This window comes from Equus caballus, chromosome 20 (genome assembly GCF_041296265.1).
Source record: "Equus caballus isolate H_3958 breed thoroughbred chromosome 20, TB-T2T, whole genome shotgun sequence".
Taxonomy (NCBI): Eukaryota; Metazoa; Chordata; class Mammalia; order Perissodactyla; family Equidae; genus Equus; species Equus caballus.
Window position 1 is genome coordinate 20,617,661 of NC_091703.1, and position 27,783 is coordinate 20,645,443.

Consider the following 27,783-nt stretch of genomic DNA (forward strand, 5'->3'; position numbering starts at 1 on the left):
TACAATAGTAGGCAGCTTCTACTACTGTACTGTTAGTATGTTATTGTTGTTCTTATTAGTATTAGCAGATAGGTCTGTGTTCGAATTCTTGTCATTTAATAGTGACTCTCCCAGCTTACCTTCCTTGCGTCTGATTTTTTATCTTTAAAACGGAGATTATAGTATGTTGTGTCTAATAAAGTCATCATGAGGATTAGAGATGGGATATGTAAATGACTACTAGGGGCAGAGTAAGGCACCGTAATTTTATTAATAGTAGTTGTAGTTTTTATAAAACCCAGTCTGATACTCGTTTTCCTTTTCCTTTAATCTGTTGTAGTATGGAACTATATCCTGCTAAGTGGATATCTAGAGAGTTTCTAAAAGGAGGAATGCCTTTGGGATTCAGGGCTTTCGACACAATTGAAATAAATATCTTAATTGCAGGCTATGAAGGAAGCATGGTGGGGATCCTTAAGCTTCCACCGCTGGGTGTTTAAAAAAGGGTGTGACTGCTGAGCCAACATTTTTTTCCTCCTTTGTCTCCTATCTATTATTCTCGCCTCTCTGTCCATTAATATCTGTTGTGAGGTTGTTATGGTGCAGACACTGTCATGCCTATAATATGAATTGCAGTCCTTTTATTTTAGAATGTTGGCGTGGAGGCCACATACAGCTGTAAAGGCGTTAAAGGATTAAACAAGTTTCAGAGGCACCGTTAGAAAGATGAAGTTGCATTTCGTTAACTTTTTGTGTTTGTAATGGTTGTAGTTACAGACAGCTTTGGAATGCTTTGGAATCTAGGGAAGGCTTTGGTGTGGGCTAATTTAGTATCAGAATTTGCTTTTGCTCGTGTCACATACTGATTTTCTTTTCCCCAGAAGGCAAAATTGTTTCTAAACTGAAACCTCAGCTTACTGAGCTTAATATTGATTTTGAGGGCTGTATAGTGATGACTGAAAAATAGGTTACAGCCATTTTTGAAGAGAGAATACATTTGAACTTTTACATTAAGGATGGCATGTGCTACGTGTCTTGACACATCTTGGTAAGGCAAGTCATTAATGGCATGACCTCCTGTCACGAGCACAGACTCATGTTTTAAATTCATAAATGGTAGCCTACTGAGAAATGTCTGTTGTTTCATTTAAGTATACATATGAAACTAGAATCAAATTAAACATTTCAAATAGCTAATTTTATCAACTCTTCATAATTAATTAGTTTTTAGCACTGAGAATAAAAGTAATTAAAATAGATTTACTACATGCTATAAGATATCTGCCTCAGGAAGATGAAAGGAGACATTTATTTTTCAGACGTTTAACCATTGGCATTTCTACTTTTATTCTCTGGGGATTTTGTATATAACAAAAAAACTTACTGAGTTTTTTTTTATTATAAAACTGTAATTATAAAATATCTTTAATGCGTTTTAGTCTACCTGAATTTAATTGCAGTCTGTTGGAATGTTAAAATCCCACCTTTAACTTCTGCAGTTGATAAAAAATTATTTTCTGCTACTATGGTGTATTGTCATATCAGTTTATTTACATTTTTGTTAATTTTTGGAGTGGGTTATATCTTCAGATAGTTTAAACAACTTAAGATATAAAAATATTTGTAGGCTAAAGTTTGTTCCTATCTGAATTCTTTATTTGTTCAAGTTCTTAGATCCTCTCCAGGTAAAAACGTTTATTAATTTCTTATGTATCCTTCCATAGTTTGTAAAAATGCAAACAAATACAAATACATATCTTTGTTTTTCTCCCCCTTATCACATTTAAGAAAGTGGAAATCTAGAGATATAAGGTAATAGTTGATAAGTGTTAGATAATAACTTGGAAAGTCACAGTATTTTTATACTTGAAAATCAGTTCAGTCAATTATGTTTTAGTGTCGTGTCCGCCCCCCCCCCCCCCCAAATTATTTCAGGTTGAGTGTACCTGTTTGCTTTGTCTTCAGATTAGAAAGTTCCTGGAGAAGACCTGCCCTTTCTGGAATTGTTTCTGTCTGACCCATCCTATGCAAACTTACTCACTCATGCAAACACTGGGTGCTTTATACAAACATAACCACCTGTATTTTTTATTTGTGTTTCTCAAAGGAGTTTTTGGTAAAATTTGCATAATGACTTGGCTCATTTAGCTTTGTGTATTGTTAAGAGTTCAAATGCTGTGGATATGAAAGATTATAGTTTGTACCAAATAAAAAGGTGCTGTGACAGGCAACCTTCTCAGGATAACTCTGTCTTAGGTATTCAAATCTAATTTGCATATTGAATCTAGACCTATGATTATTAACCCAACTCCATTTACAGTTGATGAAAATTTGCATAAAATTGGTCTTCTTGATAGCTTAAGGTATAGTGAGCAAAATGTTAACTCCTTAGGTAGCATGTACGGTGTTGACTGACTGTCATGATGGAAAACTAATCTAAGCACATTTGGAATACTGATAATCTTTTCTAGAAATTAGCTGTAGTATCATGTCAGAATGTCAGAAACATGGCTGACAGTTTGCCTGTTCATACTGGAAATAGTGGATAGCATGTTTCAAATCCTAGCATCTGTACTGTATCAAATCCTCTCTGAACGAATCTCATTCTTGGTAGGGAGATCATCAGGAGGGGAAATGTGGCTTGTGATTTTATAATTTTGAAAGAAATTTACACTGATTTTATTCACTTTATGTTGGCTTTTGCTTTATTTCTGGCATTAACTGATAACTTCTCAGTCATCTGGTCTTTTATTGTCTGGGGAAGGTGATTCTTTTTACTAAATGTTTTGTGGGTGTATGCATGGATAATGGCTTATTGGGGGTAGTGAGTTGATGTAAGTCTCCTTTTCAGATGAAGTTCCTGACTATTTTCAAAGGTTCCTTGCTTCTTAGAACAGTGATTGCCTCAGATTTGTAAAGGTAGAGGAACATCACACCTCTTATTTTACCTTTCTCCAGCTGGGGTTCAACCTGCTGTAAATATTATTGGTAAGGGTGTTAGGCCATTGAATAGGTCTCTGTGTTTGAACTGCTTGATTCTGTCAATTTCACTGAAGTCATTACTCTTTGTAGGACCTCAGGCTGATATCACTTTTGAGGTGGTGACTGAACAAACATCAGTCCTTAAGTAATACAGTTTTCTATTAAAATGTTTCTCCTTTTATCATGTGAGTAGTCTCTATGTCTTTTAAAGTAGGTTTTTAATAAGATGGTAATGAAATAATATTCAGTATATTTACTTTTATTTATAAAGTTTTAGTTGCCTTGAGCAAATATAATGATGAAAAAACCTAGATGAATATATATACACACACACATATATATATAATATTTTGTAACTTTATAAATTATTTCTGGCTAGTGAGCAACCTTAGTGTATTTAAAGTATTAGATTTGTACCATCCATCCACTTTATGTACAATATTAGATTAGGATATGTGTTATACAAAGGGAGGCATGACTCTCTGAAACCTGGCATGTTTTTTTTGTTCCCAGATTCTGTGGTGTGCTGAATGATAAACAGTCATGTTCTTAGATTGATCCCGGATCCCCTGAGGGAACTGGCAATTTCCCTTGGATGGCATTCAGTTTTCTTCCTGCCTTGCTCTCCCTGTGGCCCACACTTAGGTCAGATTACTGAGAAAATCAGTGTTATTGATGAATCCTTTGTACATCATTATAAGAGGCTCAGTGCCTCTGAGAAATAGCAAAAATCATAATTAAATGCAAGTGGTCACAACTTGTTTAATTTTGAGTTAATGTAGGTTAATCCAATGTCATTGATCACCTAGGGGTTGCACTACTTGGGGTCCATTTATTAAGGATCATAATGATTCTTATTTTTTCTTTGAGATAAATGAATGTTGGAGGATAACAAGTTTTTAGTAAGTTTTAACAAAAGTTTTTTTGGAGGGAGAATAGTAAGTGGTGATTGAAGTTTTGAGTTTAATGAGTAGAAGGAAAAAATAAACTGAGAATTGATTTACATTTGTCCATGGAGAAGAGGGCATCAGCACTCTGAGAGTTTCTCCTCTGGTAGTGAGCTGGTAGTTGATGGGGATGAAGATGGTGATGATATAAGCAAAAACCTTGGAAGATCAAGCACAGGTATAATAATAACGTAAAACTTAAGAATTTAGTATGTGGTTATTGCATTGTAGAATTGTAATGGAGGAAAGAACTCTTGACAGCATTTAACTCAAATGTGTCTTAGAGCTAAGAAAACTGAGGCCCATAGAGAATGGGGGACTTGCTCCAAGTTATTGAACCTAGTTAGTGGCAGCCTGGAATCCAGATCTTATTTATTCAGCCCAGCACCTTTTGCTACACTATTCTCCTTCCAAGTTTATTGGTTATACAGAATTATTGTTGGGTTACTAAATGGTTAGCTATAATTGAGAATGGAGGTTGGAAGACCTAATGCAAAAGTTTATTTCACAGTTCTGCTAAAGACCAGGGCTACTGACAGTCAGTTAATAATAGTAACTAATGTAGCACTGAGGGCTTGCTGTGTAAGAAGCACTGTATAAAGAGCTTTATGTGTACGTGTATGTAATCCTCAAAAGAGATCTGTGAGGTAGATAGCATTATTATAATATTTTGTGGATGCGAAAGCTAAGTCTTAAAGAAATGAAGTAATTTGCTAAAGATGCATACCTACTGAGTGTGGGAGCACAGATTTGAACTCCTATCATATCCCATTCTGCTGCCCATTTTGTCAATCACCATATAAGGGAAGGCCTTTGAACAAATCCAAAGCCCTTTTCAGCTCTAACATCCAGTGACCACTCTGGATTTTAACTTTTTTCTTCTTTTTTATAAAAATTTTCTTTTCAGTTATAGAATGCAAATTAGCTAATTGGATCTCACTCTAGCTTCCAAGAAGATAGACTCCTTTATGTGGTAGAGTTCATTCAGGAAGGTCTACCAACCCTTAGAAAGGAAGGAGTGAAGTGAGCTTGCCATTATTTGGTCATCAGGATTTCAGACTTTTCCCCACTGGTTAGTGATTTCTTTGTGAAGTGGTTTTAAACCATTTTTAAAATGGTATAATTATAGTCTTTTGAGTATTGATGGCAAATGAACAAGTTACCCAGTTTACCTTAGATTGGAAAATTGGAATACTTGCCTACCTCTTGTTTTTCCATATTTCCTTCTTTCTCCATGATTCCTCAGAGATTACTGATAGATTCAGCAGCCTCTCCTGCTTGTTCTCTCATTACTCTGGGATGTCAATTACCTGGCTGGACTTAGAGCATTGAGGCACTTTATTCTTCTTACTAGGCCTCTAATTCCTTGTAACCATATTTATTGTATTCTTTTCTAATCTGAAGAAGATGGACACATCCAATTTCTCAAGGAAGAAAAACTCACTGGTAATCTTTTCTCTGAGTCCCCTTTATTGATTGGGACTATAGTCCTGTTGTACTGATTAAATCTCAGAAGGATGTAGATTTAGGGAGTGGCATTCACTTGTTCCCACTGTATTTGGAAACAAGGAGAATATTATGAGCAAAGGTTGTATTCTATGAGTTTCTTCCTTCCTACCATTTCCTTTTTCTCCCTATTATTTGCCTCTGGCAAGCACAGTGAGAGAATCGCAATGCTGACCTCAAGGATTTTGGGGGCAAATTTATGCCCTCTTCTGCAGATAATGATTCTTCTTTTGAGAAACAGCTCCTGGCTTATATTGGGCCTTGCTAGAGACAGAATACCTAATCGTTAGATATCAGGTGACCATGTGGCTTGAGCTTCCCATCATGAGTTCCGTATTGTCTGACCTATTTAGCCATAGATTGGAAATGAACAGCAGCAATCTGTTATTGAGTGGAAATGGTATATAAGCTTGGGCAAGTCTGGAAGGTGTAAGTAGGTTATATGAGCAGGTGGCTCAGATGCCTTTGATGCCAACTTCTGTTTCATTGCTTCCTCTCCTTCAGTCCATGCCTCTGGCTTCCTGGGAGTTCCTTATGACCAGTGGAGCAAAGAAGAACTAACTTGAGCCTGGTTTATAAGTGAGTCTGCATGATATGCTGGTACTACTCAAAAGCAGACCTCTAGCACTAAAGCCCCGCTCAAGACTGCCCGTGAATGACAGTGGTGAAGGAAAATCCTTCCAGTGGGCAGAACTTTGAATTGTATATTTTTTTGCCAGCTATGTTTGGAGTGGGAGAAGATTGGTGGCAAGGAAGTCCAGGGAAGAGTTATGTGAATGGACCACTCAGAATATCCACAGACTGTGAAGATTGTGTCCCTTGTGACTGCCCACCAAAAGGCATCGACTGCAAAGGAGACTTACTAATGAGGTGGATAAAACGATGTGCTCTGTGAGTGTCAGTTAGCTTCTTTCTCTAGCCACCCTAGGGCTTGCTCAGTGGGCTCATGAAAAAGTGGCTGTGTTGGTAGGGCTAGAGGGTTCATGGTTCAACAATATGGACTTTATCTTAACAGGGTTGACCTGGCTAAGGCTATTGCTAAGTGCCTAATCTGCCAGGTGCAGTGTCCAGCATTGAGTTCCTGATAAAGCACCATTCTCCAAGGGAACCAGCCAGCCATCTGGTGGTGGTTGATTACATTGGACCTCTTCTGTCATGGAGAGGGTGAAGATTGATCCTCACTGGAATAGCCACATATTCTGCGTATGAATTTGCTTTCTCTACCTATAATGCTTCTGCCAGCACCACCATCTGTGGATTCACAGAATACTTCATCCATTGTCATGGCATTCTGTGTTGCATTCCTTCTGATCAGGATTTATTCCACAACAAAGAAGGTGTAGAATGGGCTCATGTCCTTGGAATTAACTAGTCTTGCTATAGACACCATTACCTGAAAGTGGCTGGCCTAATTGAAAGGCGGAATGGCTTACTGAATACTCCATTACAGTATTAGTCGAGAGACAATACCATGAGAAGGATAGGGTTCTCTTTTACAGAGTGCAATGTATACTTTGAATTATATACTGCTGTCTCTCCTGTAGTCATAATTCATGGCTCTAGGAATCAAGAGTTGGAAGTGAGAGTGGCTTTTCTCACTGTTACACTTAAAATAACCCACTTGCAGAACTTCTGCTACCTGTCCTAGGATACTGAGCTTTGCTGGTTGGGAGATCTTAGTCCACAAGGGGAGAATGCTTCCACTAGGGGATGCAACGGTGGCTCCATTGAATTGGAAGATGAGGCTGCCACTTGGCCATTTTGAGATCCTTATGCCACTGAACCAACAAGCAAAAAAAGAGGCTAATTTATTCCCTGGATTGATTAATCCTGATTACCAAAGAGAGATTGGGTTACTGTTATATAACAGATTCAAGGAGACGAAATCTGGAATTCAGGGGATTTTCTGGGGTACTTCTTAATACTTCTATTCCCAGTAAAGATTAATGGAAAACTACGTCAGCCAAAAAAGGGCAGAATGACTAATGACTAAGATCTTTCAAGAATGAAAGTTTGGATCACTCTGCCAGGTGAAGAACCCAGAGTAGCTGAGATAGTTTAATCTATAGAGCTTCCATTTTGGCCTTTTTTGTTTTTTTTTAATCTTTCAGGCCTATGCTTGATTTTTTTGAACATATGTAATGTAGTTAGAGCTTTTTAATCTATTTTGTCTTCTAATTCTAACGTCTGTGTTAATTCTGGGTCAGTTTTGGTTTACTGACTTTTCTCCTCGTTGTGAGATTTTATTTTCCTTAGTTTTTGCATGCCTGGTAATTTTTTATTGGATGCTAGACATTGTAAATTTTACCTTGTCAGATTCTGGATATTTTTGTGTACCTATAAATATTCTTGAGCTTTGTTCTGGGATGCAGTTAAATTACTTGGAAGCAGTTTGATCCTTTTGAGCATGACCAGGGCCATGCTCAGTCAAGGGCTGCTACTGAGGCAAGACCCTTCTGTGTACTCTACCCAATATCCCATGAATCAGGAAGTTTTCCCATCTGGCTGGAGAGAAGAGGCATTATTTCTAGCCTGACTGAGCTCTGGGCACTCTTACCTGCATTCTTTTGAGGTCATTCTTTCCCTAACTTTGGGTCATTTCCTCACATGTGTGCACTCATCAATACTCAGTTGAGTATTTGAAGAGCACCTTCTTTTAGATCTCTGGAATTCTCTTGCTGTGTGGTTCTCTTCTTTTTGGTACTCTGCCCTGCAGACTATAGCAAACCTTGGTTTCCCCAAACTCTTAACTCTTGTCTTCTTGACATGGTGTCCTCTGGACTGTCTTGGTCAACTACAGCTCAGACTGAAAACTGTCAAGGCAGTAAGCTGGGGCAATTTTAGGGCCCACTTCATCTGTAGTGGACCACATATTCACGTAACATTTAATAGACTGGGATTAAACAGAAAAATAATTGATTACTTAGAAAGTTAAAAGAAAACCTTTCTGCATAATGGGAGTCTGTTTTTAGTCATTTATAACCACTTCTTAATCATGGCAAGATATTTTGTTTTTGTTGAAGATTTGTGTCTCTCCAGATTTTTTCCTTATAAATCGTGGAAGGGAGAGAAGAGACAAAGTAGATAAGATTGACCTGATTGCCTCTGCAGGTTTGTGTAAACAGAAGCTGAATGTGTAAAATTTCAAGGAGGTAATAGAGAAGTCTGGCAGTAGAGTTTATCTGAGTACCAGAGAATCATTTGGAAATAAATGCAGGATGAGAAAAGCAAAGAATAAAAAGAGAAGCTTTTGAAGCACAGTATTCTTAAGGTCATGTCTTCAGGATATATTTCTGTGTTTATTTATTGATTGGAGATCTGCTTAATGTATATTGGAAAACTTACCAGGCTGAAGGAGTTGATCCTAAAATGCTACAGAAAAGTTGGATATGAAATGGGAAAGAAAGTTAACTTTCATGAAACTTTTAACAGAATCTGTTTCAGTTCAGCGTGAAAATGGCATAGCTGTGTGTCGCCCACTGAGGTTTTGAAGGGTATTCTGGCTGTTTGTGCCAGTCTTACGAAGTGAGGTGGTATTTGTTCGTCTTCTTTTTGCCTTCCTCTATGCCAAGTGCTTTATGTATATTATCTCATCTTCTGTTCTGGACAAATCCTGCGAGGTATGTGGTGTTAATCTCGTTTTAAAGATGAAGATTTTGAGGCTAATAGGGTTTAGGTAGTTTACTTAAGGTCAGTGCTAGCAAGTAAGCAGAGATTGTGCCTGGGACTTGGACTTGTAGGTAAGTATTCTTTATACCTCATCACACGCGTGGCTTGTGTGTTTATAGTTGCTTTTTCTGAAGGTAATAAACAAAGATTTCTTTCCTTGGGTAAAGAGCAAAAACTGAAGAAATGAAAGTTGTTCTTAGGTTATCAGTTTATTCTGGTCAACAAATTTATAGAAAAAGGGAAATATAGACTGAGTAGCTTACTTAACCTAGGTTTTGTGTTTTCTCTATTATTCTAATGTAATTTTTGTTGAAATGCTCATGCCTATTTTGTTGCAGTGGCCATACATGTTTCTAAATGGAATTGTTACATACATTTAAATGCATATTTTAATCAATTAATTATGCATTCTTCTTAAATGATCCGTAGACTATCATAGATTTTTATATTAGATGGCACTAGAAGTCATAATATTAGTATTCTAGAAGAAAGATTCAGAGAACCCCTTTCCCAAATAAAATAATCTGATCCTGAAGTACAATTTAAATAACACTGTAAAAGCAATGTTGTTAGGAGACGGGGGTGATAGCTACAGATATTTTTGCCCTTTTTTCTTTCAGGGGGTAGGGAGGGCAGTGGTTGTAAAAATATGGTAGAGTTGAACCATTCAATGCCTGTATGACTTTTTTTGTTTAAGCCTGTTGCATTCTTAGGAATGTTAAATAATGGTATACTGAGATAGCTCTTCATAGATAGCTCACGGTACTTTAAGTCTGAATGTATTCTGTTCTTGAAATAAGTTAACATACATATAATAAATTCTAAGATATCACCATTTGGACAGATAGAAGTTTACTGAGGAGGGGGCTGGCTTGGTGGTGCAGCGGTTCCGCTTTGGTGGCCCGGGGTTTGCCAGTTCAGATCCTGGATGCAGACAAGGCACTGCTTGGCATGCCATGCTGTGCTAGGCGTCCCACATATAGAGTAGAGGAAGATGGGCATGGATGTTAGCTCAGGGCCAGTCTTCCTCAGCAAAAAGAGGAGGATTGGTGGCAGATGTTAGCTCAGGGCTAATCTTGCTCAAAAAAAAAGAAAGTTTACTGAGGAAAGGGGAAGTCTATTGTCTGTCTTAAATGGTATTATTATTTATGGTAATGTCTAAAGCCTGTGGCCAAATTTGAGGTAGTTTTTGAACTAATAAAAATAATTCTCATTGTTTGATTGTGAGAGTGCAATTGGCAGTTTGTGTACTTTTGTTTTTGGTATACTCTGTATACATTAGGAAATTGAAAAATTTAAGAAATTAGAGATCTGCTTTAGGTTTGTTCCTCATTCCAAGTTCATATCAGTTTATGTAACTTTATGTTCTGCTCTATCCAAAAACAAACAAGTAAATAAAATCCAGCGTGTTATATCCTTGACAAGAACACTACTTTGTTGCTGACATATGGTTAGTCATTAGTTGTAGTCAGTACCATACCTTCCTCATTTAATAGCACCATCTGTTACAACTATGACTGATACAAGTAGAGAGGAACCAATTATTTTTTAGTTTGTGAGCATGAAGTAAATGAGAATATGTCTGAAGCTGCCTGCAGTCAAGTACTTTACAACTGGTTTAGTCAAACAATTGGAGCTAGTGCTACCTTGGGAAACGACATCAGGAAAGAACACGAGGATGCTTGTTTAGCATCTTTATCTACTCTTAGCAAGGGTAATGCCTTATAAAAAATAAATAACATAACTAAGTTGTTCAGAAAGATTTGCATGATGTGCTTTGTTTTTAATGATGTGAAACTGCTGGTGTTTGTGGTGTGTGAGTGCAACTAGCATCATGAGAGTTGGAAAAGCTGTTTTTACAATACGGCAAAAATCTTTACAAGAATGATTTTTCATAGACTTTTGGATTTGGGATAATTTTGTACTGATAAATCAAAATTATTAGACATTTATAATTGATTACTGTTCATGTCTATGACTTTATCTGTGTTGTGAAATAAAGTTTTGTACTGCGTGTATGGGACTCTAGCAGAATTACTGGCCTTGGTGGTGGAGGGGGGTTGGCACTGGTTTGTTCTTCACAGCCCTGTGTGTGTGTGTGTTGCGATATGTGTGTGCTATCACTTTTTTGCTATCTCTACCTGGGCTCTTAGAACACTGATTTATTTTTTAAAATAATCTTGACTTTGAAATTATGTGTGGCTGTGTTTTTCTCTGGTCTCCTCTTCATCTACCCTTCCTGCGCAGACTCATTATAGGACCAATGACTGATGTGCAGGTCAGGCTTTTCCTTCTCTCTCTCTTTTCCCCCTTTTCCCACTTTCTCCTTTCTGTAAATCTTATCCAGATGATGAACACAAAAATTAACAAAGTACCAAGGATAGGGAACTATGGCAACAAAATTCAACTCTGGCTTAGAACCTGTCTTGAATAATTGTGTCAGAAAAGGTCTCTGGTAGTAAATTCTCTGCTCATGCATGACTGAAAATGTTTCATACTTGTTGAAATGGGTATAGTTTTTAGATTGAAAATAATTTTCCCTCAGATCTTTGAGATATTCTTTCCTTTTAGAATTCAATCTAATAGGTAAGAAGTCTGATGTCAATCTTTGTTTTTCTCTCTCTGCAGGTATCTTTTCTTATTTTCCTTTTTAGAAAACATTTAGGATCTTATCTTTAGCCTCAGTCTGAAATATCAGAGAAGTATTTCCGTGTGTGGATGACTTTTTGGTTACCATGCCTAGCGCTCTGTGGATTATCAGTCGGAAGGTTCATGTCTTAGCTCTAGGAAGCTTTAAATTTTGTTGTTTATTTCCATACCTCTGTTTTCTTTATCTTCTCTTTTTCTGGCAATCCTATTAAATGTGATAGGCTTTGTAGACTAGTTTTCTATGCCTTTTAACTTTTCTCTCAAATTTTCTATTTGTCTTTTTGCTTTACTTTCCAAATTCCCTTGACAGTGGTACACTAAAATATGCATGGTAGCAGTTAATTTTAGTGCATATTTAAAAATATGTATGTGCATTAACTATACTTAAATCTGTATTTAGCATTCCACATTTTCATGCAGGTTATTAACATATTCTTGAATTTATCTCTCTCTCTCTCATACTAATTTTATGTGCTAGCATGACTGCCACTTTATTTTATCATCAGTAACTTCTGGGCTTCTCTTTCATGCCTCTTGAATTTTCCCAAATTTCTCTGCTGTAGATTGCTTTTTTTTTAACCACTTGACTGCCTTTTGCTTTTGTTGCTTCCTTTCTGGCCAGAGAAAGTGCATTAGTTCACGTCTACCTATCCCGGAATAATTTTCTTCCAGTTGTGGCCATTTCATCATCTTACTTTAGTGCAGAGGAAGATTGCAGGCAAACTATGCATGGTTTCTTGATAATCTAGACTAGTAAATATGACAGAGAGTTGATTGTGCCTGCTGCCTCTCTGGATGTAGGAGGTATTCTAATAGTCTCCATGAGAGCAAATTAGGGATTAGAGATTATTTTAAAGTGATGGTATCATTTTCAGGAGGCTAACTCTTTTCTTAGTATATTTTGGATAGGGAAGGTTTTCTCTGTGATTCTGGACCAACACATTTGTTATGTATTTCAGTTTAAAATTAATAGTGTATGCAACCAAGACTTTGGTGTTTACTATTACTGTCGTGCTTTTGGATCGAACTAAGAATATTAAAAACAGTTTTTTGAATGGAGAATTTATTCACATGGCACAAAAATCAAAAGGGACCAAAAGGTATACAGTAATAAGACTCCATCCGTCTGCTCCAGCTTAGACATCTGCTAAGTCTTTCTGAAGAAACCCAGTGTTACAGTTCCTCTCTCTCTCTAAAGAAGGATATGGATTTATAAAAATAAATGTACATACTCAGTTACATACACACACATATGTAAATATACATTTGTTTTTTGCTTCTTCCTTTTACATAAAAGCCAGCACACAATACACACGGTTTTGCACCCTTTTCATTTAACAACATGATTTGGTGATGATTTTCTACCAGTTCATTGTAAATGACCTTATTTTCTTCCAAGTAATATTGTAGTCTATTGTATGGATAATTTATTTAGCCAGTCCCTTCATTCTAGACATTCGTGTTGTTTTTATTCTTGTCTTTTGCTGTTACCAGCTATGCTACAGGGACACCCACATCTGTGTTGGTGTGTATCATTTTGCACTTGTGTAAATATATTTGCAGAATAAATACCTAGAAATGTAATTACTGGGTTAAAAGGTGTATAAATTAATAATTTTGATAGATATTGCCAAATTGCTTTTTATTGAGATTGTACTAATTTATGCTCCCATCAGCAGTGTGAGTTTGCTAGTTTCCCCAGAGCCTTGCCAACATATTATATTATCAGCCTTTTTTGATCTTTGCTAATCTGATGAATGAAAAATGGTGTCTCAGTGTCTTTTAATTTGCCTTTCTCATAAGAGCTATTTTTATTTCCTTTTCTGTGAGCTATCCATATCCTTTTATCATTTTTCTGTTGGATAATGCTTACTAATTTGTAGGCACTCTCTTAGTGGAAAGCAAGCATTTGTGATAAGATTTCCAGATTGTCTCCTCTTTGTTGTATTTGTTGTTTGTGGTTGCTTTTGCCATGAAGAAATTACTTGTTATACAGTTGACTTTATCAGTATTTTCTTTTACTCCAAGATGATGATCATAATTCTCTCATTGTTTCTGCTGTTGCTTTAATGGTTTCATTGTTTTACATTTAAATCTTTGAGCTACCTGGAATTTATTTTGATTTATGTGTGACTTAGGATCCAACTCTCTCCCTTTCCTCTAGATGACTAACTAGTTCTTCTGACATCACTTATTGAGTCATTTATCTTTTCACCTTTAATGTGAAATGCCACCTTTACTGCACACTGAATTCCTATGTGCATTTGTATTTTTTTCGTATTTAAGAGTTGTTTGTTTATTATGAAAAAGTTCGTAAATACACACAAGTAGAGGGACTAGTTCAATGAACCCTCTGTGCCTATCAACAGATTCAATAATTAAGATTTATCTCTTTCTTTCCTTTTATTTTCTGTTTTTGCTGAAGAATTTTAATGCAATCCCAGATAGCATGTCTTTGACCCTCATATAACTTATGCATGTAGCTCTAAAAGTATGGGTATTTTAAAAGATGAGTTAAATATTTGACTTTTTATTCCAAATTCAAGAGAAAAAACATTGGGGACTAAAATTTGATGTATCTGTGCTCTAATTAGCATTGTGTCATCAGGACGCTTTCCTCCTGCACTTGTTTTCAGGTGGCGCCTGCCTCTGTCTACGATGGGTATGAAATGTTTTATTAGTGTAGAGGTGTCCAGATGATTTCACTGGTGGCCACGTAATGAGCAGTCTGTGTGTAGGCTGCATGAATAATAAAATTGTGAGCAGTGTGGTTAAGTATAGCCAAATGTATGGATGGGAGCATGGGAGTGATACACAAGCAATTCAAATATAGCTTAATCTATTTTTTGACAGTGCATAGAAGGTTTACTGCTAGAAATTGATAACACTTTCATCAAATTGATGACTGCATTCTTGAGAATAAGGGTGTCAGGGCATATGTCCTATTTGATTCTAGAATTATACCACTAAAATTAGTGCTCAGTTTCAGATTTGTCAGTTTCATGTGAGAAAATATACTTCCATGGTGCCAGATGGGTACAAACATTTTACATAACTATAAATTTCAGTTTAGGTTGTATTCGTCAGTTGGATTCTGTGGATAGTATGCTTCCTTTCAGTTTTATCTTCTTAAAACTGAGCTAACCTCATAGGGTTTGTTCTTGATAATTCAGTTATGTCCTGAGATTTGATCTCCAAAGGCTGCTTCAGAAACTTAAAACCTGGTTCACATTCTTGTACCTCTATAAAACTCTTTTGAGAATGAGAGACCCTTTTCATCAAATAGCCTTGGCGTCCACCAAGATTCACCAAATACCTCACAGCAATATAAAATATAGATTTTAGTTACCATTTGCACAATTCATGTATCAAATTTGGTTTGTAATGCTTTCATTTTTGAACAATTCCACAGTTCCTTGGTGTTTTTGCCCCAGTTTTGGAGTTTATCTCCCTTGTTAGAATTTGTTATTATCTGGTGAGTCCTGTAGTGTTTGGTTAGATCTTCCAGAGCCGTGCAGTTCCAAAACGTGATCTAGGCGGCACTTTTTCATAAATCTCATTGGTTTTACTGTCTAGTCATTTAATTGAATTAAAATAAAGTCTCTGTATTCTGCTTCAGCTTTTAAATATCTCCCTCACTTTCGTATGTGTTCAGCTGATTCGGAAAGGTTGCGGCACAGTCTCGAAATGAGTGATTTCGTGTAAAACGAGTCACGCTTCTCTTCCTTGACTTAGATAAACTGTTAGAAGCTTCTTTTCTCCCTTTTGTTCATTAAAGCGGATTATCTGTGGCAAGCATACTCAGTTTTTCCATGTTGAGACAGTTTTTCAGTTTCCTTTAGGTAGATTCTCAGCCCTATTATTCGTTCATATGTATTGGCTAAATATGTAAAACAAAGTTTGGGCAGAAAATCTTATTTTCCACATATATAAAATCTAAGTTTATGTTTGCGGGAAAAAAACCCCCAGAAAACAAAACCACCTCAATCTGTTGGAGGGAAATGGTAAAGTCTGCAATAGTAGTAACCAGGCAGTATGTATTTAACAAGAGAGCTGAGTGACATTCTGTTTTCATAAATCTAATGTCCTTTTAGGACTACTAAATTTAGAATTATTGAAAACAATTATTAGTCCAGATTCTTAAAGAATTTTTAAAGAAATTAAATATTTGTACCATTTGTTAAGCTTCTCCAGTGTACTGAATCTGTTCTAGTAGTAACTTTGCATATGTCGTCTTTAATCTTGACAACAAACCCACAGAGGAAATACTATCCCCATTATAGATGAGGAAACTGAAGCTCCAGAGGTTAAGTATCTTGGCCAACATCACACACCTAGCATGTGATGGAGTAAAGATTTGAAGCTACATTTCTGAATACAAAGCTCTTTCTTTTCAACATTTGATAGTTTCTATTGAATTCATGAAAGATGAGACAACTACTATATTTATATTTACTGTGCCTATATTTCCTGCCTATCAAACACCTATTTTTTCTTTTTTTTGTGAAGAGATCTTTAGACTTTATAATAGATGAATTTTTTCTCTTAATGGAAGTTATTTTTCTTAGGACAGTTTTAGACTTAAAGAAAAATTCAGCAGTTGGTACAGAAGGTTCCTGTAGATATCCCGTTTCCCTCATGACTTCCCCTATTATTAACATCTTATAATAGTATGGTATATTTATTACAATTAATGAGCCAAGACTGATACATTGTTTATTGACTAAAGTTCATAGTTTATTCAGATTTCCTTTGTTTTTGCCTGATGTCTTTTTTCTGTTCCAGGATGCCATTTAGGATATCACATTACATTTACTTGTCATGTCTCCTTTGACTCCTCTTGCTGTGATGGTTTCTCAGACTTTCCTTGTCGTTGATGACCTTGACAATTTTAAGGACTCCTGGTCATTGTATATTGTAGGATGTCCCTCTGTTGGAATTTGTCTGCTGTTTTTCTCATGATTAGACTGGGATTATAGATTTTTGGGAGGAAGACCACAGAAGTAAAGTGCTGTTTTCATCACATCACATCGTATCATATACAGTCGGCCCTTTGTATCCACATGTTCTGCATCCGAGGATTCAACCAACTGTGGATCAAAAGGCCTACAATGGTTGCATCTGTACTGAATGTACAGACCTTTTTTCCTTGTCATTATTCCTTAAACAATACAGTGGAACAACTATTTACATAGCATTTACATTGTATTAGGTATTATAAGTTATCTAGAGATGATTTAAAGTATATGGGAGGCTGTGCATAGGTTATATGCAAATACTATGCCATGTTATATAAGGGACTTGAGCATCCATGGATTTTAGTATCCATGGGGAATCCTGGAACCAATCCCCCATGGATACCCAGAGATGACTATTATCATATCATATCAGCATGATTTATGACTGTTGATGTTGACCTTGATCAGCTGCCTGAAGTAGTGTTTGTCAGGCTTCTCCACTGTACAGTTACTATCCCCCACCCCCTTTCTGTATTGTGCTCTTTGGAAGGAAGTCACTATGTGCAGCCCACACTTAAGGGATGGGGAGTTATGCTCACCCTCCTTTAGAGCAGAGTACCTGCATAATTTATTCGGAGTTTTTCTATATGGGAGATTTGTCTCTTCTCCCCCATTTATTGATTTATTCAATCATTTATATCACTGTGGATGCATGGATATTTATTTTATACGTTGGGGTATAATCCAATATATATTTTATATTTATTTTGTTACTTAAATTGTTCTAGCTTTGGCCATTGGGAGATATTTCAGTTGCTCCTATGTCCCATTGACATACCTCCATCAATTTCTTTTTTTCTTTTTTAGTTTTTTGAGTACTTTGTGGTACTACAGGATGCTCCAGACTCATGTATATATTTTCTACCCTACCCCTAGAGTCAACCATTTCTCTAAGGAGCCCTGGCTCCTTTTATTGGAGAAAGGTATTAGAAACCAAGATTTTGGGTACTAGGTGTGATTGTTGCTACTGCTTGTCGTTTCTTCTAGACTGTCTCAGGTGGCAGATCAAGGAAATGTGTTTATATACTAATCTTTTTATATACTCATATTTATAAATATTTCTTTGTGTATCTATGTTAAGTTAAACATGAATTCTCACCTGTTTCCAACTCTAATTCATTACAACTCCTATTTTTAAGTGATTTTTAAAAACATTTTACAAGTTTCTGACAGTTTTATCCTATCCTATAACAGATACTCTTTTCTCTTGTTTAGTGTTGGTTCTATAGTTAGGTGGACTCAGTGTTCGCTCTCAGTTGTTTCGTGTAGGAACTTCTCCATTCCTGAATCATTTCCATTCTTCCATCGATTATCTAGTGTTTTTATACTCAAGTCTCCTCCCTCTGCCCCGAAAACAGTGTTCATGGATAGTGTATTTCATAAGTGTTTACTCATATGTTTGCAATTGTATTTTTTTTTAATAGAAATTAGGTCCTGTCAGTGAGATGTTTGAGAATTTTATCCATTCACCTTTCATCCTCATAGTGTTGCTTTTTGATTTTGGGTGGATAATGTGGACAAAGGGAGTGGAGAATAGCATTGAGTTAATTGAAATATTTTGGCTTTAGTTTTGTTTGCTCTGCTTCCAGATGACATTTTTCAAAAGTTTATAGATGGTTGGCCCCTTCCCCGATTTGAACACTTGTGGTATTTTTCTTTGCTAATTTTATTTCTTTTGATTAGTTCATTGAGATTTAAAAAAGATAGGTTCATTTCTTCTGTATTATTCTGCCACCTTTCACCTCGATGGACGCATTTTTCCCCTAAAGCCCTTTCCACTCTACTTTATTGCTCCCTTGAATTTATTATTTTCATTTAAGTACAATTGTATTATCTAATTATCTTAGCTGTTATCTAGTACAACTCTTATTTTGTAGACAAGGAAACAACGATCATTTGTGTTAGAAACTGTCACACTGATTTTTTTTTTATTAATCTGAAACAGAAAGGAGACCACTTGTATTTGCCAGGCTTTTTCCAATAAAATATTTTTATGCCCAAGCATATTTGTGGGGACTAATTATATTGTTTTTGTATGGATTTTTGGGGGAAGAAAAATGTATATTAAAGGTGTTTTGTTGGTTAGTGAGGCAATGAAATATAATCTGTATATTTCTAGGGCAAAGCACGCATAACTTCCCTTTAAATAAACTGGTAGTCAAGTTTCATTGTTGCAGAAAGCCCATTCATTTTTTAGTAACAACAGAAAAAGAGTTTCAAGTTGTAGTGGAATATATATGCTTATTTGAGAAGAATGATAATTTTTGAAAAATATTAAGATAATCAGTATATACGCTAACTTAGTAAGCAAAGAAAGCAAACTAAAAAGTTTATGTAGTGATCCATTTGGGATATGATATAGTAATATAGCATAGCCTGCCAGCTCAGACTTACTTTATAGCACTTAAGTTATTCAGTATATTCAAAGGTTTTTAAATGGGATCCTCTACAATATACTTTCCCAAACTCAGTGGGGAAGGGAAATTGCTATGTTGTGTTCAAATCTTGTTAAAATCTTATTGCTGTGGTTTACAGAAAGAGTAGTATACTGATTCAAAATTTTTTATACACTGCAAGATGCTTGCTATGTGTATTTTACAAAGTGAAATCAAATTTACAAAGTAAATCAAGGTGAGGGCTAGTTATTTAAGAGGGGAGGTTTTATTGGTTTCTAAGCCATGGTGCCTGACATAAGAAAATAGCACTATGTAATAGATCCTTGTTTTATTACTGATATATTCTGATGTGTTTTTAAATATATCTGACAGCATTGGTGATTAAGTGGTGATTAAGGTTACAGAGTCTGGAGCCCGATTGCTAAATTTAAAATCTCTGTTTTACCATTTGCAGTTTTTTTTTTGTGGCAACTATATATTCTTATATCGCCAAACAGCCTGCCTCTCCAATCTCCTCTTTGTTTCAAAAATAAAACTTAAAAAATGGAAAAAAAAGATGATGTTTACAGAAAAGTTGCAAGAACAGTACATTTTTTTCTTTTGCTAAGCCATTTGAGAGTAAGCTGTTCACTTATCACCCCTAAATACTTTAGTGTCTTTTTCCTGTAAAGTTATTCTCTCATAAAATCACAACACAGTCACCAAAAATAGAGCATTAACACTTAGGCATCACTGCCACCTAATCCTCAGACCTTGTTCATGTTTTTCCCATAATGTCTTTTGTAGCCAGAGGATCCACTTGGGAATCACCTTTTGCATTGAGTTGTCATGTCTCCTTAAGACTCCTTTAATCTGGGCCACTTTTTGTCTCTTTCCTTGCGTTTTTATCTTTGACATTTTTGAGGAGTACAGGCCAGTTGTTTGAATGATTGTCCCTTGATTTGTCTTTGTCTGATGTTTCTTATGGGTAGGTTCAAGGTATGCACCCTTGGCAGGAATAGCTTCAAAAGTGATTCTGTCTTCCTCTCTGTACCTCTTGTCAAGTGGCACCTCACTTTGATTTGTCCCATTATTGGTGATGTTAACTTTGATCAGTTGATTAAGGTGATGTCTGTTGACATTCTCCACTGTAAAGTTATTTTTTCCTGTTGTAGTTAATATGTAATTTGTGAGGTGGTTCTTTGAAGCTATGTAAATTTCCTGGTTCTCATCAAACTTCACCTCTCTTAAACTCCTGTACTTTGTACCTTGCTGCCTCTCTACAGGGATGCGTTCCTCACCCCTTCTGGATTCCAGCACCTTGTGGGCATGCTCCTCAACCTCACAGGGCCATCCTCCTGCACGCATACCTCCCTCACCACATCTATGCTCTGATAATGGACAATGGGCAGCTGCTACCAGCTGCCCCGTGTGGATGCCCTCTTCGTTTCCCTTGGGCTTGGACTCTGCAGGCCAAGCTGCCCTTTTGTGCCCATGCCCATCTCATTGTGCTCCAGCTCTGATACCCCATACTAGGCTGCCCCTCACACAGATGCTCTTTTTGCTCTTCTCGGGATTTGAGGCCCTTGCTAGGCTGCCTGCCTTGGTGGACACACTCACTCTGCCCAGACTCTCACATCTTGTGTCAGACCACTCTTCTTTGTGGTCACCCTCTTCGTTTCCTGGGTGCTGATACTCCATGCTGAGTCGCCCTCCATTACAGATGCCTTCCTCATCTGCTTGTGCTCTGACACCCTCTTCCCCTTGGATGGGCTCTGATAGCCCTCCTTAGACTGCCACCCACCTTCCGGCATGATTGCCTGCCTCGTCCGGCCCCACCTAATGGCTTTGGACTGAATTGGTATAGAGGGGTGGTGAGGGTAAGGGGTACTGCAGTCTCTTCTTAGTAGTTATTTTCTTAATCAGCCCCCTATTGTTTGCTTTCTTCACCTCTTTCTGTTTCATAGTTCTTTTCATGAGGAGTAGTTAGAGGTAATTTATAACATTCTAAATGTAAAATTTATTTTCCTTTGAGAAAAATTGATGATTATAATCTGTGACTAAATGTGCAAAGCTTAGTTGTTTTGGGCATCAGGAAAGAAATAATCCCTGTACATGGGAATAAAGACAACCCACATCTCAGTACCTAACCTCAGATGGGAAATTGATAGTGCAAATTCAAAGTGCTTCAGTTCAGCTGTTAGAGCCGAAGATAGATCCTGGCCCTGCCTCCTGGTTTCCAGTTTATGAAGCCTCTTTGCAAGTTACAACATCCTTCTATCCCTCTTTTCTCATCCATAAGATGGGGATTATAAATACTTACCTCATGGAGCTTTTGGGGAGCTCAGATGAGATAATGTATTTAAAAATACTTTGCAAGTAGCAAAATACTATGCACATATGGTTGTTTAGTTCTAATTTAATATTGCATAGTCAAATTGAAATCAATAGGAAATTAAGTCAAGCATTTTAATTGCACTTGTGACTTCTAGGCAAATTCCCTCTGATTCATAAGGCACAGACGAGGTCAGCATAGGTTTTGCTTTTTGTTGCCACTTTGAGTCCATTGTTCTGTTACCATTACTCAATCAGGCAAACACTCCTCTTTTGAAGTCCTGCCCACCCATTATGCCTCTGTGACATATTTCCACCTTATTGATGGTTTTTTACCACTGGTGTTCAATAGTCCTCTGCACACCACTGCCTGCTCTCTGTCATCTTTGGTGACTTCACCATCATTGACCTTACATGAGTTCTTTCGTGCATTTACAATTGCTTCTGGCAGAGTTCTGCTTGCATGTATCACTCGATGGGGATCTTAAAGTGAACATGCCTAATGCTGAAGTTATACTCTTCTCTTCTGACCTGCTCCTCCGTAGAGCTTCCATTTGTGTTACTGGTGTCATTTTTGGATTAGCCTTCTAGATTAGAAACCTTTCATTTTTCCCTCTGTCGTTTCCCATATCTAGTCAGTTACTAAATTCTTTTATTTTTACAAAAATCTCTTTCCCAATTGAGCTTTCGTTTCCCCTTAAGTAATTTCCTACCTCTGGCCCTTAATACCTAATCTCTGAACTATTATAATAGGCTTCCTCAAGGCCGCCTTTAGAACCTTAGCTTGCTAGGTCCAGGCGTGGGCTTCTGTTGAATATTTGGATGAAGACCCTTGGGGCCTAACCCAGCCCTCTGAGGAGCCATCCCTTCCCCGTGAGCTAGCTAGATGTTAGAGAACATGTCTCCAGAGACCTGTAAGAACCTCCAGATGGTAGGGATCAGGTTTGGGGAAGATGTCTCGTTAGGCCCAGACTTGTGTGTGAAAGCCTCTAGAGTCCAGGAAGACCTAGCTCTAGAAGATGAGTTCCATTATCTAAATATAGCTGTTGTTAACATTTTGGTACATTTCGTCTAATCTATTTTTAATGCGTAGGGTTTTGTTTTCCTTTACTTTTTCTATAATTATAACTGTATTTATAAGTTGCATAATGCCTGTTAAAAAAGCATTTTCCCATGATATTTTTGTAATTGCTTTTTTTTTTTTTTAAATTGGTGCACAGTGTTCATAGAGTGAAAGGTTGCTGTAGTCTTTTTTACTGCTAGAACAAGAAGCTCCCCTGGAAGAAATACCAGATTCTCTATCAGAGCTTGACCCCAGCTTCTGCTGGAAGTGTATCTCTAGTGTTAGCTTTTGATTGCTTGACAAGAACTAGTCTTTCTCTCTCTCGCCCTGCTTCTCCCATCCAATTCTCCCTCCCTCCCTCCCTCCCTCCCTCCCTCCCTTCCTTCCTTCCTTCCTTCCTTCCCTCCTTCCATCCATCCATCTGTCCACAGTAAGAGCGTGTTCTCTTTTAAGTCCTGAGCTCGATTCTGAGTATTTAAAGATGAATGGTCCATTGAGGGACTCATACTAAGGGGGAGACATATTTATGAATCTTTGCCAAGATGTGCCATAAGCTAATCTGTGATTACACAGGAAGCAGTGCCTTACTCTTTTTAAAGAGGGTAGAGAAGGCTTCTTAGGGGAAGTGACATGTAATAGAGCCATGAAAGATGCGTATGAGTTTGCTATGGCAGATGAGTAGAAGGGACATTTAGGCAGAGGGTACAGAAATGAGAACAATAGTGACAGTGTGGCTCAAGCTTGTCTCTAGTTTTGAATGTTGTGTTGGTTTGGTTTTCAAACAGCTTTGTTGAGATAATTTCCATACCATATATCATTTAAAGCGTACAATTTAGTAGCTTTTAGTATATTCACAGAGTTGTGATCCATCCACAGTTGATTTAAAACATTTCATTACCCCAAATAGAAACTCCATGTTTTTCAGCTGTCACGTCTAAGTCCTCCTAGCCTTCCCAGCCTTAGGCAATCACCAGTCTCCTTTTTGTCTCTTTGGACATTTCATTTAAGTGGAATCTTTGTGACTGACCTGTTTCACTTAGCATATTTACAAGGTCCATCCATGTGGTAACACGTATCAGTACGTCATTTCTTTTTATTGCCTAATAATATTCCATTGTATGGATATAGCACATTTTGTTTATCCATTCATCAGTTGATGGACATTTGGATTTTTTCCCACTTTTTAGCTATTAGAAATAATGTTGCTGTGAACATTGATCTACAAGTTTTTGTGTTGACATATGTTTTCATTTCTCTGGAGTATATACCCAGGAGAAGACTTGTTGGATCACATGTTAACTCTATGCTTAACAATTTGAGGAACTGCCAGACTGTTTTCCAAATCAGCTATACTGTTTTACATGCCGATCAGCAGTGTGTGACAGTTCCAATTTCTCTACCTCCTTGCCAACATGTTATTTTATTTTATTTATTTAGTTTTTTGGAGGAAGATTAGCCCTAAGCTAACTGCTGCCAATCGTCCTCTTTTTGCTGAGGAGGACTGGCCCTGAGTAACATCTCTGCCCATCTTCCTCTGCTTTATATGTGGGACGCCTGTCACAGGATGGCTTGCCAAGCGGTACCATGTCTGCACCCAGGATCCGAACCAGCGAACCCTGGGCTGCCGAAGTGGAACGTGTGCACTTAACCACTGCGCCACCAGGCTGGCCCCTATTTATATTATTATAGCCATCCTAGTAGATATGAAGTGGTATCTGATCATAGTTTTGATTTGCGTTTCCCTGGTGGCTAATGATTTTGAGCATCTTTTCATGTGTTTATGGGTTATTTGTATATCTTTGGAGAATGTCTATTCAGGTCTCTTGCCCATTTTAAATTGGATTATTTGTCTTTTTATCACTGAATTATAATAGTTCTTTATGTTGTTTCTAGTTTTTTGAAGCAAAATTAAGACTAGAATACATACATTATTTTTTTTTTTTTTAAAGATTTTATTTTTTCCTTTTTCTCCCCAAAGCCCCCCAGTACATAGTTGTGTATTCTTTGTTGTGGGTTCTTCTAGTTGTGGCATGTGGGATGCTGCCTCAGCGTGGTCTGATGAGCAGTGCCATGTCCGTGCCCAGGATTCGAACTAACGAAACACTGGGCCGCCTGCAGCAGAGCGCGCGAACGTAACCACTCGGCCACGGGGCCAGCCCCTACATACATTATTTTTGACTTTGTAACTAGAAAATGAATCAAATAAAGTAAATTTTGAATCACCTAAAAGAAATAAAACTTAAATCTGAAAAGTAGATTTGGAGTTAGGGGATAGTAATATTAATTTTAAAAGGTAGTAACATTAATATATTCCACAAGTCAAATTCTAGTTAAATGATCTTAGTCATTATATTAAGATGATTCTCACCATCTATGTGCAGTGGCGTCAGATAATTACTCACTTCCCTCCTCAGGAAATCCACAGCTTATGTGACAAATGAGTAAGATTTTCTAATAGTTCTTCTTTCCCAAATACAGTCGCAGGTCCCTTAATGATGAAGATATGTTCTGAGAAATGTGTTGTTAGGCAATTTCGTCATTTCGAGTGTACTTACACAAACCTAGATGGTATAGCCTACTACACACCCTGGCTATATCGTACTAATCTTTTGAGACCACCGTCATATATGCAGTGGGTCATTGACCAAAACATTGTTATGCAGTGCATGACTGTAGTCCTTTAAGGTGATATTATTCTTTCTCTTTGTGGCTACTTATTCTTTGTCTGAAATTGGTAAAACATATTTGTAATTTTAGAAAGTTTGATACTGTCATTTTGGGGTTATTATTTATGAATATCTATCAATCAGCTGAACAACGATTATTGGATACCTAATTATTGGTATACAGCTGGCTCATTTTGTTTTTCTCTAGGGGTCATATTCAAAGTATCTAACATTGGTATGGCATGGACACTGACAAATCCGAATGGACACTGACCTTAAAGTCCTTCACTCACATTGTTTCATTATTTCATTCGAAGATCTTTGAAGTTATTCTTCTTTGCACTTTGAAGTGTAGTGAACCTATGCCTAGTCCGTAGCTTTATTTTTGATCTGGATCTTTCCTCTCTTGGCAGTGTCCTATGGGTATTTTTCTTTTGATTACTAGATTGGTAATTGTTTTGACCCAGTAAGTTTGCCGGGTCAAAATCTAAAGGTAGCTCTTGTATTGGAGTTAATATTCAGCAGATAATCTAAACTTCCCTTTAAGGAGATACTTCTGTTCTTAGGATTGGTCCTGGAAATGTACCATGCCTAGCAGATGACTTGAGTTGTTGATTTGTACTAAACCATTGAGGGTTGTGTAGAATCTACATAGAACCCAGGTGTTTTGCAAATTTGCTGGTGAGTGGTTTGTCTTGGTTGTTATGATTTGTTCTTTGGCTAAATAGAACTCTTTTCAGTATATCTCTTTTAAAATATTTGAATCAGAAAGGAAATTTACCATGGGATACATGAATTTCAGGGTATAATTTAGACTGGCTGCTTTGAAAAACCATCTTTTCATTGTCGCTTGGATTGGCTTCCCATTCACTGTAGCCACCTATTCGGGGTGCCTCCTCTACAGACGTGGACTCAGGCAACTTTATTGCCAGAGTCCCCCCAAACTCTGGCTTTCTTTTTATTCTGCTGCATTGGACACCAGCTCCGAGATCACCACCAAGGACTTAAAGGAGAAGAAGGAAGTTGTGGAGGAGGCAGAAAGTGGAAGAGATGCACCTGCTAATGGGAACGCTAATGAGGAAAATGGGGAGCAGGAGGCTGCCAATGAGGTAGACTAAGAAGAGGAAGAAGATGGGGAGGAAGTGGAGGAGGAGAAAGAAGATGGGGAGGAAGAGGATGGAGATGAAGATGAGCAGACTGAGGCAGCTATGGGTAAATGGGCAGCTAAAGATGATGAGGATGACGATGTTGACACCAAGAAGCAGAAGACCGATGAGGATGACTAGAAAGCAAAAAAGGAAAAGTTGAAAGGAAAACAAGGCTGCCGTGATCCATTCACCACCGGCACTTCCCATCTCAGAATCTAAACATGGTTGCCTTCGAGTAGAGAGGCCCACCCAGCTGACCGCTGTGGGCAGTGCCATCTGCATATGATAAGCTCTCCGCCACCCGACCAAAACCACAATGTGAATGTGCAACAGGAGAGGGAAAAGGAAACAAAACTTCCAAGGCCCTGCTTTTGTTCTTAAAAGTACATTAAAAGGAAAATTTGTTTGTATTTTAAATTTACATTTTGCATTTTTATACATGTTAATGATCTTGGATGACCAAACCAGCTTTTGGAGTCCTCTCTGTCCTACTTCTGACTTGACTTGTGATGTGACCGTGTTCATTATAATCTCAAAGGAGAAAAAAACCTTGTAAAAACAAAGACAACAAAACATCTGATTCTCAACATGTCAGTAACTTTTTTATTTGTACCATAAGTTGTTGGTTATATGAGATGGTTAAAAAGGCCAAAGATAAAAGGTTTCTTTTTTTTTTCCCCATGAAGTTGCTGTATATTTTTGGCCTGTTTGATGTATGGATGAAACAATGTTGTCCAACAGTAAACTGAAATTTTATTTTTCTGAGTTCTTTTTAAAAAAGGAGAGAATTATATATATTTAACAACTCTACTTTTTGGTGTGTAGTAAATTCTCAATAATGACCTTTTTTCCCTTATCAAAATATAGTTTCAAATATAGGTATCCTATTTATGCAGTTTCAATTATCTTTAAGTATAGATTATTCATGACTGTTAAAACAAAAAAAACTTCTTGCTTTCCTTTGGTTCACTGATAGCTTTCTAAGTTGCCTTATGGCAACCATAGGGATGGCAGGAGACTATTGCAATGGCGTAAGTGAGATGTGGTGACTTATACAAGGGTTGTGGCGATGGAGACAAATAGCAGATGTATTCATATTATTTTGGAGGTGAAGTCTCCTCCTTTGGGAGTTGTTGGATTTGCTGCAGGAGATGGTGAGGTGAAAGAAATGATTAAAGATGACTCCCAGGTTTCTGGTTTCAGCTTTTGGGTAAATGTACCATTTATGGAGATGGGGAAGAGAGGAAGAGGTGGGATTTAGTCGTTTGCCTGTTGGCTATCAGATTTCATTCCCTGACTTTCTCTGTCCTCTGTATCATGGAACTTCATTTGACAGTCTTCTTTACCTTTTGGCTTTTTTGGGTGGATTTGGCCAATAGGAGGCACTGATGGAAGACTGGAGGATAGGAGTAGGGAGAAGGTAGGGTACTTTCCTCCCTCTCTTTTT

General features: G+C 37.3%; 1 protein-coding gene and 1 pseudogene across 13 annotated transcripts in view; both read left to right on the top strand.

Annotated features, from left to right (window-relative positions):
* The window catches only part of CDKAL1 (CDK5 regulatory subunit associated protein 1 like 1), a 610,319-nt gene that overhangs the window by 49,556 nt on the left and 532,980 nt on the right, over positions 1–27,783 (top strand). The window lies entirely within an intron of this gene.
* LOC102148147 (prothymosin alpha-like) lies at positions 22,358–26,558 on the top strand (annotated as a pseudogene).